Raw genomic sequence first — 16,236 nt, 5'->3', positions numbered from 1 at the left:
TGCTTATTTATCCCACAAAGTGTATATGTAGCACTCCCACACAATATATATTCCTGATAAAGAGTATGTCCATCATATACACTGCATATACCTATTAGTCATTATTCCCACCACACTGTATACCCATATACATTCAATGTATGCTCTGTATGTAGCATGTACGCACTTACCCGATGTAACCTTATCACACACTATGTGTATGTCATAGTATATGCGTATCACCACATAGGACATCTGTCACATGACACAACCCTCCCCAGAGTATACCCATTACCCACACAATGTACACTCCTCATACACAGCATATTCTTTGTAGACACTGTTTATGCCTTGTATACTATTACAAAATACAGCCACCACACACACCCGGGGTATAACCTTCACACAAGCATAAACAACATGTACTCCATAAATAGCCTGCACTCATCACACATGTAGTGGCATAGTAATCAGACACAGAGCCTGTGCCCATCACGCACAGTGTATGCCCACCCCACACAGTATATGCACAGATAAACAGAAAATACACAGAACAAATACATTAATACACATTTTATGTTATAAATGATTACCCAAAATGTAGTTATTGCAAATACTGTAAAGTTATCCTGTATAGCAGATGCCTCGAGCAAATTCCCCTCCCACATGGCAGATCCTCCTCCCACACATGTTATAACCATTATACACACAGGAAAAGTTTAATCACACAGAGCACATACCCACCACATACACATGGTGTATCTGTTAGACATGTGGTACAGATACTGTGAATGTCTTCTTGTTTACATAGAGTTACTGGGAAAAAAACACATGAGCTGAAGAGGCTGCTTTTTGGACACACACATGAGCACTTAGTCCTCCTCTCCTTCCTGGCAGTTGGCCTTGGTCCTGTCACCTACCAGTAAGGTAGCCATGAACAACACTCTGGCTGTTGTACTGTTTTGATTTGTTTTGTTTTTTGAGGCGGAGTCTTGCTCTGTCACCCAGGTTGGAGTGCAGTGGTGCCATCTCTCTCCAAAACCTCCGCCTCCCAGGTTCAAGCAATTCTTCCAGGCCGGCCAACATGGTGAAACCATGTCTCTACTAAAAAATACAAAAATTAGCTGGGCATGGTGGCTTGTACTTGTAATCCCAGCTACTTGGGAGGCTGAGGTAGGAGAATTGCTTGAACTGGGACCTGGGAGGTGGAGGTTGCAGTGAGCCGAGATCCAGCCTGGGCTACAGAGGGAGACTCTGTCTCAAAAAAAAAAAAAAAAAAAAAAAAAAAAAAAAAAAAAAAAAAAAAAAAAAAAAAAAGGAAATACAAGAGAATACAAGAGTCCCGGACCTGGGTGGACCTTTAACCACCGTATTAGTTACTCATGTACTACTTATATATCCCAAATTTGAACGTTCATTTAATTTACCAGTGTTGCATGCAAAGTCTGTAAACAAGGAATTCCCATTCAGAGGAAGATTTGTTACAGGCCCTGAAAGCCTAGTCCCCCAAAAAGAGGTCTCCAAGTGCTGGGAGGAGTAAGCACTGGCCCTGGAACTCAAGTGTCCCCAGGGGGCAGCCCCTCATTGGGAGCTGGTGGCAGTCCCCTTTCTGGAGATGCATCTCCCTGGGGTCCTGCCTCTGTCTACACTTCCAGCACTTGTCATGTTCCCCCACACAGTGGCCATCCCCTTTATTCCCCAAACGGTGCACCCCTACAGTGTAGACAATCCATTTACCCCTACAGGATACCCTGCAGTGCAGACAGCTGTTACGCCTCAAACAGTAGTCACCAATGTGTAGACACCATATATACCCGCCATGGGTCACCCCAAGATGCAGACACCTCCAGTGCTCCTGAGAGGCACACCTGCATGGTGGAGGCACTCCATTTCTCTCTTATTAGTTGCTACAGTAACTACTCCCTACACCCTTTATGATACCTTATGATGTAAACACACTACACCCACATGTATGACATGTTCGTCATCCATGCCCCACATTCACATGTGACAGGGTACAGACTCCCTAGTCACATATGCAGTGCAGACTAGTTCCTTTAAATTAAGTACCCATGTGCTTGGTCCTTCAACACATGCTAGATGGAGGGGAAAACACCAGGATGGGACACAGTCTCTGTCCTAAAGAGACTGAATGCTCAACTTTGGGTACCACTGAAGATGCGACAAGCATAGGACTGCACCAGAAGATGACACATGTGCCCACTGCACCCCAGTCCACTCAAACCTAAGGAATCAAGAGGAACGGTCCTTGGGAAGGGGCCAAGATAGGGGCTCTGGCCAGGGCCGGACTCTCTGCATGACCTGCGGTAGGTAAATCTTTTCATATCCATGAAGGGAGAGTAGCAATTGATGGCTACGATGACACCTTCTAGTCCTGCCTCTGGGACATCCTTTACTTCTGCTCTCCCCAAGGCTGTGGTTTCCTGCAGGGTCCTGCTCCCTCACTGGCCCTTCCCCAAGTCTTTGCTCAGCAGATCTTCCCGATGTCCCTTTCCAGTACAGGTTTCATTTGTCCTTTGTGTCCACACCGAGTCTCATGCCCTGTCCAGCCACCATTTTCTGGCCACTCTAAATCTCAAGGCCCACCCCTCCCTGAGAGCCCTAGAGCCCTGCCAGCACCTCTGTCTATGGGGACACCTCAGTGTTTGCATTACCTGCAGATTGTGGGTGAGTAAAAGCAGCAGCACAAAGCCTGGGTCTGCGGTGGGGGCTGAGGGTCAGTCCCCTTTTCCCTTCCCTTTGGTCCCGTCCTCAGAGCTAGCACATAGCCGAAGGCATCCATGGTGCCACTGAAACCTCACTCCCAGCTGGTAGTCCACAAGGCTGCCCCCCCCCCGGTCAGAGAGCCTGCACCACCCCCAAGACCAGCAGTGTCAGCGTCACCTGAGATCTTGCTACAAATGTAGAATCTCAGCCCCCACCTCAGACCTGCTGAGTCAGAACACATCTGTGCATTCCTACGCCCTTCAGGTGAGGCTGGTGTACCCTGAAGTCTGGAAACCACTGCACTGGAGCTGCGCTATCCATTACTATAGCCACCAGCCTCACGTGGCATGAACCCTTGCAATGTGGCTAGTTTGAACTTGAGATATGTGGTAAGTGTAACATCTGATTTCCAAGACTTAGAAAAAAAAGAATGTAAAATAATTCATCCGTAATCTTTTATGTTGATTTCATGTGGAAATACTCATCTTTTAGATATATTGGGTTAAATAAAATGTATTATCAAAATTAATTGTATCAGTTGCTTGTGGCTACTGGAAAATTTAACATTACATATGTGACTTGAGGCCCTGCTCAGTGGCTCACACCTATAATCCCAGCATTTTGGGAGGCCAAGCCACCTTGGGAGATTGCTTTAGGCCAGGAGTTTGAGACTAGCCTGGCCAACATTGTGAAATTCCATCTCTACTAAAAATACAAAAATTAGCTGGGTGACGTAGCACATGCCTGTAGTCCCAGCTACTCAGGAGGCTGAGGCATGAGAATTGCTTGAACGAGGGAAGTGGTGCTTCCAGTGAACCAAGACTGCACCACTGCACTCCTGGGTGACAGAGTGAGACTCTGTCTCAAAAAAAAAAAAAAAAAAAGCATATGTACATATGTAGCTTGCACTATATTAATATAGACAATGCTTCTCTGGAGTATTATGTCTCTAGGAGAAAGTGACTCACATTTACTATTGACTGGAGCACAAACTGTAAAGTGCTAATTTGTAGAAAACTGGTAAGATACAAATGATATTTGTCAGTGGGAGCTAAAAACTTTGATGACCGGCCAGGCGCAGTGGCTCATGCCTATAATCCTAGCACTTTGGGAGGCCGAGGTGGGCGGATCATGAAGTCAGGAGTTTGAGACTGGCGTGGCCAATATGGTGATACCTGGTCTCTAGAAAATACAAAAATTAGGCAGGCATCGTGGCGCTCGCCTGCAGTCCCAGCAATTCAGGATTAGCTGAGGCAAGAGAATCACTTGAACCTGGGAGGTGGAGGTTGCAGTGAGCTGGGATTGCATCACTGCACTCCAGCCTGGGCAACAGAGTGAGACTCTGTCTCAAAACAAAACAAAAACAAACAAAACACACAAAAACTTTGATGATCTGAAGGTAGAGCATGGAAAGACAGATAATGGAGAAGGGACTGAGTTGGGGGGGCAGGGAATGAAGAGAAGTGGGTTATAGGGTACAAACAAGCAGCAAGACAGGAGGAATAAATTTGATGTTTGATAGCAGAGTAGGGTGGCAATACTTAGCAAAAATGTATTGTACCCGTGTGATGGACACCCTAAATATCCGGATTGGATCATCACACATTGTATACATGTGACAAAATTTCACTTTTACTCTGTAAATTTATACCCCCCAAAATTTGTATGACTTGGAAACAAATGCTATTTGTTAGGAGAAGTAAATAATTTCTGTTTGGTGGAGAAATTAGCCTTAAAGATGATAAAATTGTTCTACAGACAATAACTAGCTTTGTATCTAATCTGGCAATCTTATTCCAGTATTATTCACACAATCCCTTGCCTCTCCTTCCCTCCCCTCCACCCCTTTCCATATACACATGCACACTCACACACTCACACATGTATACATCGGTTTCTCTTCGTCTTGAGTCAGCTTTGTCATCCCATTGGTTCCCTCTTCAATAAGTTACAGAAAACTTCGACACATGCTTAGTAGCAATTTGTATGAGAATCATGCTTTTGACATTTTGAAGACTGTGCTTTGGCAAAGGTGACCGGCCCCCAAGGCTGGACCTAGAATGAGAGGACTTCCATTGGGATCTAGGAGAACCAGGAGCCCTACCTCTCCCCTGGACCTAGAGTGACTGCTGACCCTCCCCGTCCGGGCGCAGTTGCCTGGTCCTCTCCTGGCCCACCAGGAGGAGACAGACACACCGCGGAGACTGGAAAGGCAAACATGAGGACAAACCAAGGTACTTCTCTGTTGGCTAACGCCCGGGGGTGACACTTTATTCCACCTGAGCAGTCAGGGAAGGATGGGAATGGAGTCAGGGAAGAAGAAGGAGGGGCAGCAGCAGGTCATCCAGGCCATGTCCGCACAGAGGCCAGATGCAGGGGCTGGGAACTGGGGGAGGGTGAGAGACCCTGTGGGCAGGGGAGCTGCAGAGAGACACCTACACACGTGGAACACACATGGACATGGGAACTGTGGGAAGGTGCTCTCCTTGAAAGAAGAGAGCCTGGGCAGGGCCTGGGTAAGTGAAGACAAGGTTCTGGGCCTGGGACACCCTGCAGGGACTTGAGGCAGGAAGGGAAGTGCACTTTGTTGAGTGGGCCACCCCCCACCTCTAAAGCTTGGATGAGTCTGGGGGTGTTCTCTGAGCAGCTCTCCCTACTCCTGGCCCTATGGGGCTGAAATGGAATCTAGGAAAGCCCCTTTTTCCTGACCAGGATGAGGGCAGGGGATGGGGGTGGGGCAAAGTGAGCCCAAGTCCACAGCCCTCTCGGATCTGAGGATCCCCACGGAGGGTGAGCACTACAGGACCAGTGCCCAATACCATCCCCACTGTGGCCATGAGGCCCTCTGAGGGCATGGCTTCCTAATCCAGACCCCAAAGAAAGGGAAGCGAGAGAAAGGCCAAGTCCCAGAAGCTTCCATTAGGATTAATGAAAGAAAACACCATAAATACAAGCATGACTTACAAATAAAATGCATTAGGGAGGTAAATATGCAAAGAAAAAAATAAAATAAGGGACGCAGGTGTAACCCATCAAGCACTTAGCAGCTTAGCAAGTGCCTGGAATGCTGCTGAGTTTGTCACTTTAGCATTATCTTGCTGAATCCCCCAGGTGGTGTCGATCTGCAACCACCCCACTTTACAGATGAGGAAACCAAGGCTAAGCTACAAAGTCACAGTCAGTGCCAAAGTCAGGATATGAATGGGGGTCTTTACGAACCACTGATGCTGACAAGGGTCCTAGAAGTCCTTCTAAGTGGGGCTCTCAGAGTCAGCCCAGGCTGGTACTGCAGTACCATGCGGCAAGTCCTTCACAAGCGGCTCTGAGGGGCAGCTGTGTGGGGACCAGGATAGCTGTGCTCTAGGGATTTCCTTGAGGTTACAGAATCAACAGGGTTGCAAAGGAGAAACTTTTGCTCCTAGTTTTTGGTCCTTTTGCTCCTCGTTTGGGGCTTTCGGGTGTTGTGACTGCTGCTGTCAGCCGAGAAAATCTTCAGTATGAAAAAAACTGAACCAAGAGTTAATAATTGTTTTAGCTCATTGGGGCTATATGGGCTTCATTATTCCAGTCTGCCTACATTGAACATTCTCAATAAAAATGTTTAATGAAAGACCAGATGAAGAGCTGTGAACAGTGGTCATCCAACTAATAAAGCATCCAAAGGGTGGTAGTTATGCATCACGACTCTGATGCCTATAACTTTATTTATTTTTTTTTTTGAGACGAAGTCTTGCCCTGTCACCCAGGCTCGAGTGGAATGGCGTGATCTTGGCTCACTGCAACCTCTGCCTCCTGGGTTCAAACAATTCTCCTGCCTCAGCCTCCCCAGTAGCTGGGATTACAGACACCTGCCACTATGCTCAGCTAATTTTTGTATTTTTAGTAGAGACAGGGTTTCACCATGTTGGCCAGGCTGGTCTCAAACTCCTGACCTAGTGATCCGCCCACCTCGGCCTCCCAAAGTGCTGGGATTACAGGTGTAAGCCACCATGCCTGGCCTGATGCCTATGACTTAAAGGAAAGCTCAGAGAGTAGTTCACCCGCACACCCACCTTCCTACATCCTGACCTCAGTTTAGCCTTCCTAATCATTTCTATAAATGCTTTTTATTCCTCCCTGTAAAAACAGCTCAAGATGAAATGAAAAGAAATCTTTCTTGTCAATAGAGTATTTTCTACCAAAGAAGCAAATTGTGGGTTGAGTATGATGGAAGTGCAATCATTTAACTTACATACTACTTCTCAAGGATGACACCATTGCATAAACTCCCCAAGCACAGTGCTTTACTCAAAAGAGACACTCAGTAGAGAAGGCAAATATGAAGGTAACTGATGTGAGTCCACTGCCTTTTTTTTTGAGACAGAGTCTCTCTCTGTCACTGAGACCAGAGTACAGTGGTGTGATCTTGGCTCACTGCAGCCTTGACCTCCTGGGCTTAAGTGATCCTCTCACCTCAGCCTCCTGAGCAGCTGGGACAACAGTTCACACTACCATGCTTAGCTAATTTTGTATATTTTTTGTAGAGATGGGGGTTTCAGAATGTTACCCAGGCTGGTCTGAAACTCCTGGGCTCAAGCGATCCTCCTGCCTCAGCCTCCCAAAATGCTGGGATTACAGGCATGAGCCATTGCCTGGCCTGGAGCTGCTTTTGGAAGACAATGTCTAGGTACTCTACAGTGAGTTAATGCCTGCCTGATTCCCTCATGTCCAGCTGCCGTGTAGACTGTCAAATGGCTCACAGCTATCCCGAGGTAATCTGAGAATTACCCTCAGCCAAGAGCATACACTCCCTACCAATAGCCTGCAGCCAACGACAGATTGACATTACAAGAAGGACCAACCCTCCGTGCCATTCATGCTCCAGACCTCCACATGGGACCAGGCTGACGCTAGGCTCCAGCTGAGACCACCTCCTTGCTTAGCTCCCTCTAAGCTCATTCCTTTTCTCCTGAGAGCTCTCCTTTGATAAACCTTCTTCACAAGAATCCCCATCTCAGGCTCTGCTTCCAGGAATCCCATCTTAAGAAACCTTAGGTCACAGAGCTAAGGCTTTTCACCAGGTTTTTCCTCCCTGCATCCCCACGAGACACTTAGGGCTGAAATTATGTTCTCACTTCCAAAGAGATGGCAGTTAGTAACTCAAGGAGCTGGACCGAGAGCCTGAGTGCATTTTCCACTATAGGACTACTGTCAGGGACAAGGAAGAGCATGTCTAGAATACAGTGCTGTCTAAGGGAACTTTTCCAGAATGATATGAACTCACCACACGTGGCTACTCAGCACTTGAAATGTGGCTAGTGCGACTGAGGAACTGAATTTTATTTCATTTTAATTAACATAAATCTATGGTTGTTTTTTTTTTTTGTTTGTTTGTTTTTTTTATTGAGAATGAGTCTTGCTCTGTTGCCCAGACTGGAGTGCAGTGGCCCAATCTCAGCTCACTGCAACCTCTGCCTCCTGGGTTCAAGCAATTCTCCTGCCTCAGCCTCCTGAGTAGCTGGGATTACAGGTGCCCGCCACCACACCCGGCTAATTTTTGTACTTTTAGTAGAGACGGAGTTTTACCATATTGGTCAGGCTGATTACGAACTCCTGACCTAAGGCGATCCACCCTCCTCGGTCTCCCAAAGTGCTGGGATTACAGGCGTGGGCCACTGCGCCTGGCCACTTTAATCAACATAAATTGAAATGGTCACATGTGACTCGAGACTACCATATTGGACAGTGCAAATCTAGAAAGAAGGCATGCAGTGAATGGATACATGAGCAGGGGCAGGGTGTTCCAAACAACAGTGAGTCCTGTGAAGGCCTTGGGAAAGACAGCAGATTGAGAGTGAAGGGTATTTTAAATTGGAGACGTGTTTCCAAGCCCAAAGTTGGCACAGCAGCCTGAGATGGGGAAAAATGGGGAGAGGCATCCTCTGCTAATTTTTATCCTAAAAGATTTGTCTTTGATTCCCATGAGCCGCAGAAGAAACTGAAGCAGTTTCTGGCTCTCCAGAGTTTTCATTGTCTGCCTCTCTCTATCCTCAGCTCAGGGACAGAGGAGGACACAGATGGCTGGGCCATTCATCCCCTCATTCATTCCATACACCCACTTAAAAAGATTTATTAAATACCTTCTATGTGTCAGGCACTGGGGATGTAGCATTGTACAAGATCTAAAGGAAATTACAATCCAACAGGAAAGAGAAATTCAGGAAGACGGAGTGGTGGGCAAGGCAGGAGGATCTGCCAAGTGGAATTTGCAGTAGCCACTTATTTTGCCTTTGCGGGTGGAAGGCTTCCTAGAGCTCCGATTTGGTGTTGGGTGTTTGGTGTTGGGTCTTGGAGGATCTCACCAAGAAGTAAGAGGCAGGACACTCCATGCACAGGGACTAACAGCTCCACTGTGGGGCAGATGGTTCATTCATCCAGTGGTGCCTGACAAGACTGAGGAGGGCAGTGTGACTTGGGGCCTGGGGTTAGCACCAAATAATGTGGGACTTGAACCGTGTGGGCGATGGGGAGGCTGCAGGGGATGTCTCTTGAGGCAGAAACAGGCACCAAAGGGCCTAGGCAAGGGAAGGAAGGGGAATGAGAAGCTTACTGTATTCCTTCAGGCCTAGGTGGGGTTGCCCCAGGCTGCTTCCTGGTCTTAGCCTGCGGTAGCAGCCAAGACAGAGAGTCCCCAGGACCATAGCCACCTGCCAGGCCTGGACCTGGCCTCCCCACCATGATCCCCACCCGGGTAGAGGTGGCTGCAGTGCAGATGGGCTGGGGGACTATAAATAGCCAGGGCGCATATATTAGCATGCCAATGCACCCGCACCCCATCCTCTATGCTAATGGCCCACCATGCGCCTGAACACCTTCTGTTCCCCTGCATGCATTTGCATGCACAATTAGCATAATCTTGTATAATTAATGAACAGCGTCAATTTTAGCTCCTAAGTAATTTGATTAACATGTTGATAGGGCACTTACTAGGCTCTCCAAACCTCAGGGTTGGGCACGGGGCCTGAGGAGAAAGGGAGGGGGGTGGAGAGACAGTTAAGGGGCCCCCAGCTGCCCACCAAGAGTGGCAGTGACTCCACTTCTCCCAAACCAGGCCTAAGGGGAGAGGAGGAAGGGTGGAGAGGCTGTTAATGGGAGGCCTTTGGGCATGCCACATGCAGCGGCAGGAAGGGGCTGGGGCATGGTCACCATGGTGTGTGCCCGTGTGGACACAGATGTACACACACACCCCTCTAAGTCCCCCTAAGCCTGAGGAGTCATCTGTGAATGCAGGATACTAGAGTCCATGGGAGGAACAGAAGAGAAGTGACAAGAGAAAAAGGAGGGAGGAGTGGGGATGGGGCATGGACAGCAGTGGAAACCACAGAGCTGGAAGGGGTGCTTGTGAGTCACACGGCGATTTAAAGAAGGTGGGAGTCTGAAGGAAAGAAGTGGTGGGTTCCTCTGGCCTTGGGCAGGGGTGGTAGTGGAGGTGAGCCCTGGCCTCCAAGACCAGAGACCTCTGCACCTCTTATCTATAAATCAGGTGAGAGGTAGGTAGGGGGTGTTGGCAAGGCCTGGCATCTTCTACAATTCACCAAGCACCCAGGGCAGAGAGGACAGAGGCCAAGTGAGAGTATCCCCCTTCCTCTTCAGAGGAAGACCCATCCCCAGCCTGGGACGTCTCCCTGTGACTGTGGCCTCTAGCTCGGCAGGCAGGACGTTCCTCCTTGGCTCTCATTGAACTTCCTTTTTTTTTTTTTCTTGAGATGCAGTCTCGCTCTGTTGCCTAGGCTGGAGTGCAGTGGTGCAATCTTGGCTCACTGCAACCTCTGCCTCCTGGATTCAAATGATTCTCCTGCCTCAGCCTCCCCAATAGCTGGGACTACAGGCGCATGCCACCTGGCTAATTTTTGTATTTTTAGTAGAGATGGGTTTTTACCATGTTGGCCAGGCTGGTCTCAAACTCCTGACCTCATGTGATCCACCCACCTCGGCCTCCCAAAGTGCTGCGATTACAGGCGTGAGCCACCATGCCGGGCCTGAACTTTTTTGCTGCCGCTGTCCAGACTCAGCTGCACTTACTCTCTAAGATGATCTGTAAGGGTGGGTGGCAGGAGGGTAAGAAATGACTCAGGCAGTTGCTGTGCTGGGCACTGCATCAATACATCCTACTAACACCACAGCATCCTCTCCTTCCCAGAATCACAGGAGGCTCATCAATCAGCTCCATTTTACACATTAGGGATCTGAAGCTGAGGAAGGTGAGAACTTGCTCCAAGTTACGTAGCCAGACATCCCAGGTTGGCTTGAGTCCCCAACCCTCAATAACTCTCCACTTTGTAGAGAAAGCTTATTATTCAGCTGCAGGCAGTTCATTCATTGCCACCTCCACTCCACCTAGTATGGTTCCTAGGCTGCCTCATGCCTGCAGTCCCTCTCTTCCTCCAATTTTCTATGGGGCCACTGCCCAAATCTCTACTGTCTCAGTGTGGGGGCCAATCTGGCCCTAAGCTTGGCTTCAGCTGCCCAGAGGTCTCCTTAAAGTCCTTCCTCTTCATTAGGGGTCCTTTGGAGACCTTTGTCCTTATGACTGGCATCTCAGCCTGTATGACCCTCAGAGCACATGAGGGAATCTCTCTTGAAGCCCCTCTGCTTCGCCCTCCCTCAGATGCTCCCAGCTCTGAAAAGAGTCGTGGGGCTGGGGGGAGTGAGGAAGGAAGTACAGTGCATTTGGGTGGCAAGAGGGAAGACCTTGGTCTCACCTCAGCCCTGACCCTGTAGGGAGGGTCTGGAAGCTCAAGGGGGATTGCCGGAATGGATCTGGACAGAAGTCTGCTTGCAGCATGAGTGCAGGAGATCCTGCTGGGAAAGGGTGGAAGGAGATGGATGGCACTGGGCTAGTCCTGTGGCTGTAGAGGAAAACAGGGAATGTTGCATTGACCATTGGATTAGGAAGGGGGCTGATTCTTTTGCAGTTCCCACAGCCCCTTCTCATCTAATTGCACTTGCCATGTTGTGCCTGATCTAGGGTCTAAATTTGCCCCCAATAAAGTAGACCAGAGCTAACCTTTGCCAGGTGGCTCAGACCTAAACTATTCCAACAGTGTCACTGAGCAATACCCACCAGGCAGCAGGCACAATTACATGCCAGGGGGTATCTATAGCCCCTAGCTCCTGCCTATCCCTGGGAGCCAGAGAAGAGCTATGAGCCTCCCATGGGAGGGGATCTTCCCCCACCTCTACCACAGGGTCATCCTGGCCAATCAAGCAAATATTTAAAGTCTTATAGCTGTGATGTTAGATATAGCAACCATGTGTTGTTACTTAAATTTGATTTAAATTAAACACAATTAAATATTCAATTCCTCAGCCAGGGTAGCTACATTTCAAGTGCCCAATAACTATGTGTGGTTGTTGGTTACCATATTGGTTGGTACAGAACATTTCCATCATTGCAGAAAGTACTATTGGATAGTGTGGTCTTCAAGCCTTACGTTGTTCTCTATTTCTTCTTATCATTATGTAATTATGCATAATCTCTACTGACCTTTCTTCAAGTTCATAAATTTTTTCTTTTCTTTTCTTTTTTTGAGGCAGAGTCTCACTCTGTCACCAGGCTGGAGTGCAGTGGCACAATCTCAGCTCACTGCAACCTCTGCCTCCAGGTTCAAGTGATTCTCCTGCCTCAGTCTCCCAAGTAGCTGGGACTACAGGCATGTGCCACCACGCCCAGCTAATTTTTGTATTTTTAGTAGAGACAGGGTTTCACTATGTTGGCCAGGATGGTCTCAATCTCTTGACCTCACGATCCACCTGCCTCAGCCTCCCAAAGTGCTGAGATTACAGGTGTGAGCCACCGCACTGCCAAATTTTTTCAAAATTATAAAATGTTGTTTGCATAATTATATGTGTCTCCTCAGCTGCTCTGTAGGCTCTCAGAGGGCAGAGATTACTGTTTAAGCCTCTCTTCTCCCAAGCATCCATCATAGTGCCTGCCCCACAACAGATGCTAATTGATTCATAGATGGAATTCAAGAGTCAAAAATTACTGTGACTGCATGAATGCTGGACCAAAGCCCCCAAGTCACTTTTGACTTGTACCCAGGTAAGAAATAACAATTACAGGGACAGGAGTTTGAGCATTGCTGAGTAAAGACCTCTGAAAATCTATTCTTACATAAAGCAACAAGAACACTGGCAAACATAGTCAAAATCAACTTTCTCAGAACTCTGAAAATTAACAAAATGTGTACAACAACTCAAGGAACATTGAGGCAAGAAAAATGGCTGAGTTGTAATATGATAAGAAAGCTTTGTGGTGTTTTAATTTGCCCTATTCCCAGCCCCGACACCCCAGCCCTGTTGAAGACAAGCTACCTTGCAACCACTATTGTAGTTGTGAATACTAGTAGGCTAGCAACCATAGGAAGGGGTAAAGTGGGTTTGGAGCCTCTCAACAAGCTGTATTCCCAGTCAGTTTTCACTGTTTAACTTTCCTAGCAACTCCCTGACAGCTTTATTTGCAGAACTTGTTATTTAACCTGATTCAGAACTTACTTAGTGGGAAAGGCCCAACCTTCAAGGGTGTTTGTTGAAAACAACCAGTGGCAATTATTTAACATTGCAGCAACATGAGGCAGCAGTACAAGCTGGGGGCAAGTAAAAATTTGGCCATAATGTTTTAAAGAAAAAAGTGGGGAATAAGATGTTCACAGGGGGCTCTAAAAAGCTCTGATATATTCCTGGAGATCTAGAAAGCTATCCATATGTGCAGGGAGATGCACATGCCCAAAAAAGGCAGAGAAAGCCCCTGATCTCTCACTTCTGGTTTATCCCAAGGCCCCAGGGAAGCAGGAAGGGAGGGTCAAGGCAGAGTTGTAAATTGCTGGACCACTAAAAGCATGTCCTAACACACATAGAGCCTTTTGGCAAAGGGTTGAACGCTTATTGGCATTTGAAGCCATTTGAAGAAATGCCTGTCCAATCATAACCTGATAACTAAGCCAAGAGCAGAAACTTCAGTGATCATACATGACAGGAAATACAAACGTTATATAATTAGTCCAAGAAAGTCACCAAACAAACAAACAGCAATAGCAATAAGAACAAAATTGGGAGGGAAGAGCTGATTTGCAGACTGCAACATTATTGATTAAAATGTTCAGTTTTCAACAAACAATTACGAGACATTCAAAGTACAGGAAAGTAAGACCCATACATTGTAATTTAAAGCAGTCAGTAGGAACTATCCCTGAGGAAGGCCAGAGGTCAGACTTTCTAGACAAGGACTTTATTTATTTATTTTTTGGATAAGATCTCGCTCTGTTGCCTAGGCTGGAGTGCAGTGGTGAGATCATGGCTCACCGCAGCCTTGACCTCCCAAGCTCAAGTGATCCTCCCACCTCAGCTCCCAAGTGGCTGGGACTACAGGAATAAACCACCATGCCCAGCTGATTTTTGTAGAGACAGGGTTTTACCATGTTGCCCAGGCTGGTCTCTAACTCCTAGGCTCAAACAATCTGTCCACCTCTGCCTCCCAAAATGCTGGGATTACAAGAGTGAGCCACTGCATCTGGCCTAGACAAATATTTTATTTTTGACACAGAGTTTCACTCTTGTTGCCAGGCCAGAATGCAGTGGCACAATCTTGGCTCACTGCAGCTTCCGCCTCCCGGGTTCAAGTGATTCTCCTGCCTCAGCCTCCTGAGTGGCTGGGATTATAGGCACGTGCCACCACACCCGGTTAATTTTTTGCATTTTTAGTAGAGGTGGGGCTTTTCCATGTTGGTCAAGCTGGTCTTGAACTCCCGACCTCAGGTGATCCACCTACCTTGGCCTTCCAAAGTGCCGTGCCCAGCCAACAAAGACTTTAAATGAGCAATAGAAATATGTTCATAGAACTAAAGGAAACTACATCTAAAAAATTCAGGAAAAGTATGAGAATGCGGTCACACCAAAAAAAAAAAAAAAAAAAGAGTTCCAAAAAAAAAAAAAAAAAAAAAAAAAAAAAAGAAAAGAAAGAAAAAAAAAAAAAAAAATCAATAAAGGATTTCAAATTATATGTGAAAACTCATGAAATTCTGAAGTTGAAAAATAACTAAAATTTAAAAATACCTAGAACAAGCTTCTCTAACCTGCACCCCATGGGCTATATGCAGCCCAGGTTGGCTTTGAATTTGGCCCAACACAAATTTGTAAACTTTCTTTTTTTTTTTTTTTTTTTGAGACGGAGTTTCACTCTTGTTACCCAGGCTGGAGTGCAATGGTGCGATCTCGGCTCACCGCAACCTCCGCCTCCTGGGTTCAGGCAATTCTCCTGCCTCAACCTCCTGAGTAGCTGGGATTACAGGCACGTGCCACCATGTCCAGCTAATGCTTTTGTATTTTTAGTAGAGACGGGGTTTCACCATGTTGACCAGGATGGTCTCGATCTCTTGACCTCGTGATCCACCCGCCTCGGCCTCCCAAAGTGCTGGGATTACAGGCTTGAGCCACCACGCCCAGCTGTAAACTTTCTTATGAGATTTTTTTTTTTAAGCTCATCAGCTATTGTTAGTGTTAGTGTATTTTATGTGTGGCTCAAGACAAGTCTTCTTCCAATGTGGCCCATGGAAGCCAAAAGATTGGACACCCCTGACCTAGAGGAACTCAACAGCATATCTCATTTGATGGAAGGAAAAAAATAAGTAAACTTGAACATAAGCCAATTTATATTAGCTAGTTCAGGAACAGGAAGAAAAAAGAATGAAGAAAAATGAGCTTAAGAGACCTGTGGGAACCATCAATCATACCAGTATATGCATAGTGGGAATCTGAGAAGGAGAGTAGACAGGGAACAGGACAGAAAAATGTTTAAGAAAATGCCCCTAAACTTCCTAAATGTGCTCAGAAATGAAAAACATTATTGAACACATCTAAGAAATTCAACGAACTCCAAGTAGTATGAACTAAAGACATATGCAAAGTATATGCTCTACACAAAGACATGTCATACTCAAAATTTGAAAGCCAAAGAAAAAGAAAGGAACTGGGAAGCAACCAGAGAGACAGAAGTAATTCGTCATGTAAAAGGAATCCTCAGTAAGATTACCACATAACTTATGAAACTATGAAGGTCAGAAGATGAGATGACATATTGCAAGTCTTTGTCTAGGCCAGGTGCAGTGAGATGACATATTGTGTTAAAAGAAAACAACTGTCAACCAAAAAATTGTATGTCCAGCAAAACTGTCAACTTCTAAAATGATCAGCTTCAAAAATGAAGGAGAGGCCAGGCGCGGTAGCTCACATCTGTAATCCCAGCACTTTGGGAGACTGAGGTGAGCAGATCACAAGGTCAGGAGTTTAAGACCAACCTGGCCAGCATGATGAAACCCCTCTCTACTAAAAATACAAAAATTAGCTGGGTATGGTCATGGGCTCCTGTATTCCTAGCTACTCAGGAAGCTGAGGCAGGAGAATCTCTTGAACCCAGGAGGTGTAGGTTGCAGTGAGCTGAGACTGTGCCACTGCACTCCAGCCTGGGCAACAGAGCAAGACTCAGTGTCAAAA

General features: G+C 46.9%; 1 protein-coding gene across 2 annotated transcripts in view; it reads right to left on the bottom strand.

Moving 5' to 3' along the window:
* EBF4 (EBF family member 4) overlaps window positions 1-16,236 on the bottom strand; it is a 70,271-nt gene that overhangs the window by 12,323 nt on the left and 41,712 nt on the right. The gene's annotated exons all lie outside the window — the stretch shown is intronic.

This window comes from Cebus imitator, unplaced genomic scaffold (assembly GCF_001604975.1).
Source record: "Cebus imitator isolate Cc_AM_T3 unplaced genomic scaffold, Cebus_imitator-1.0 Scaffold328, whole genome shotgun sequence".
Classification (NCBI taxonomy): domain Eukaryota; kingdom Metazoa; phylum Chordata; class Mammalia; order Primates; family Cebidae; genus Cebus; species Cebus imitator.
The sequence above is the reverse complement of the archived record's forward strand: the minus strand, read 5'-3'. Positions and strand labels throughout refer to the sequence as shown.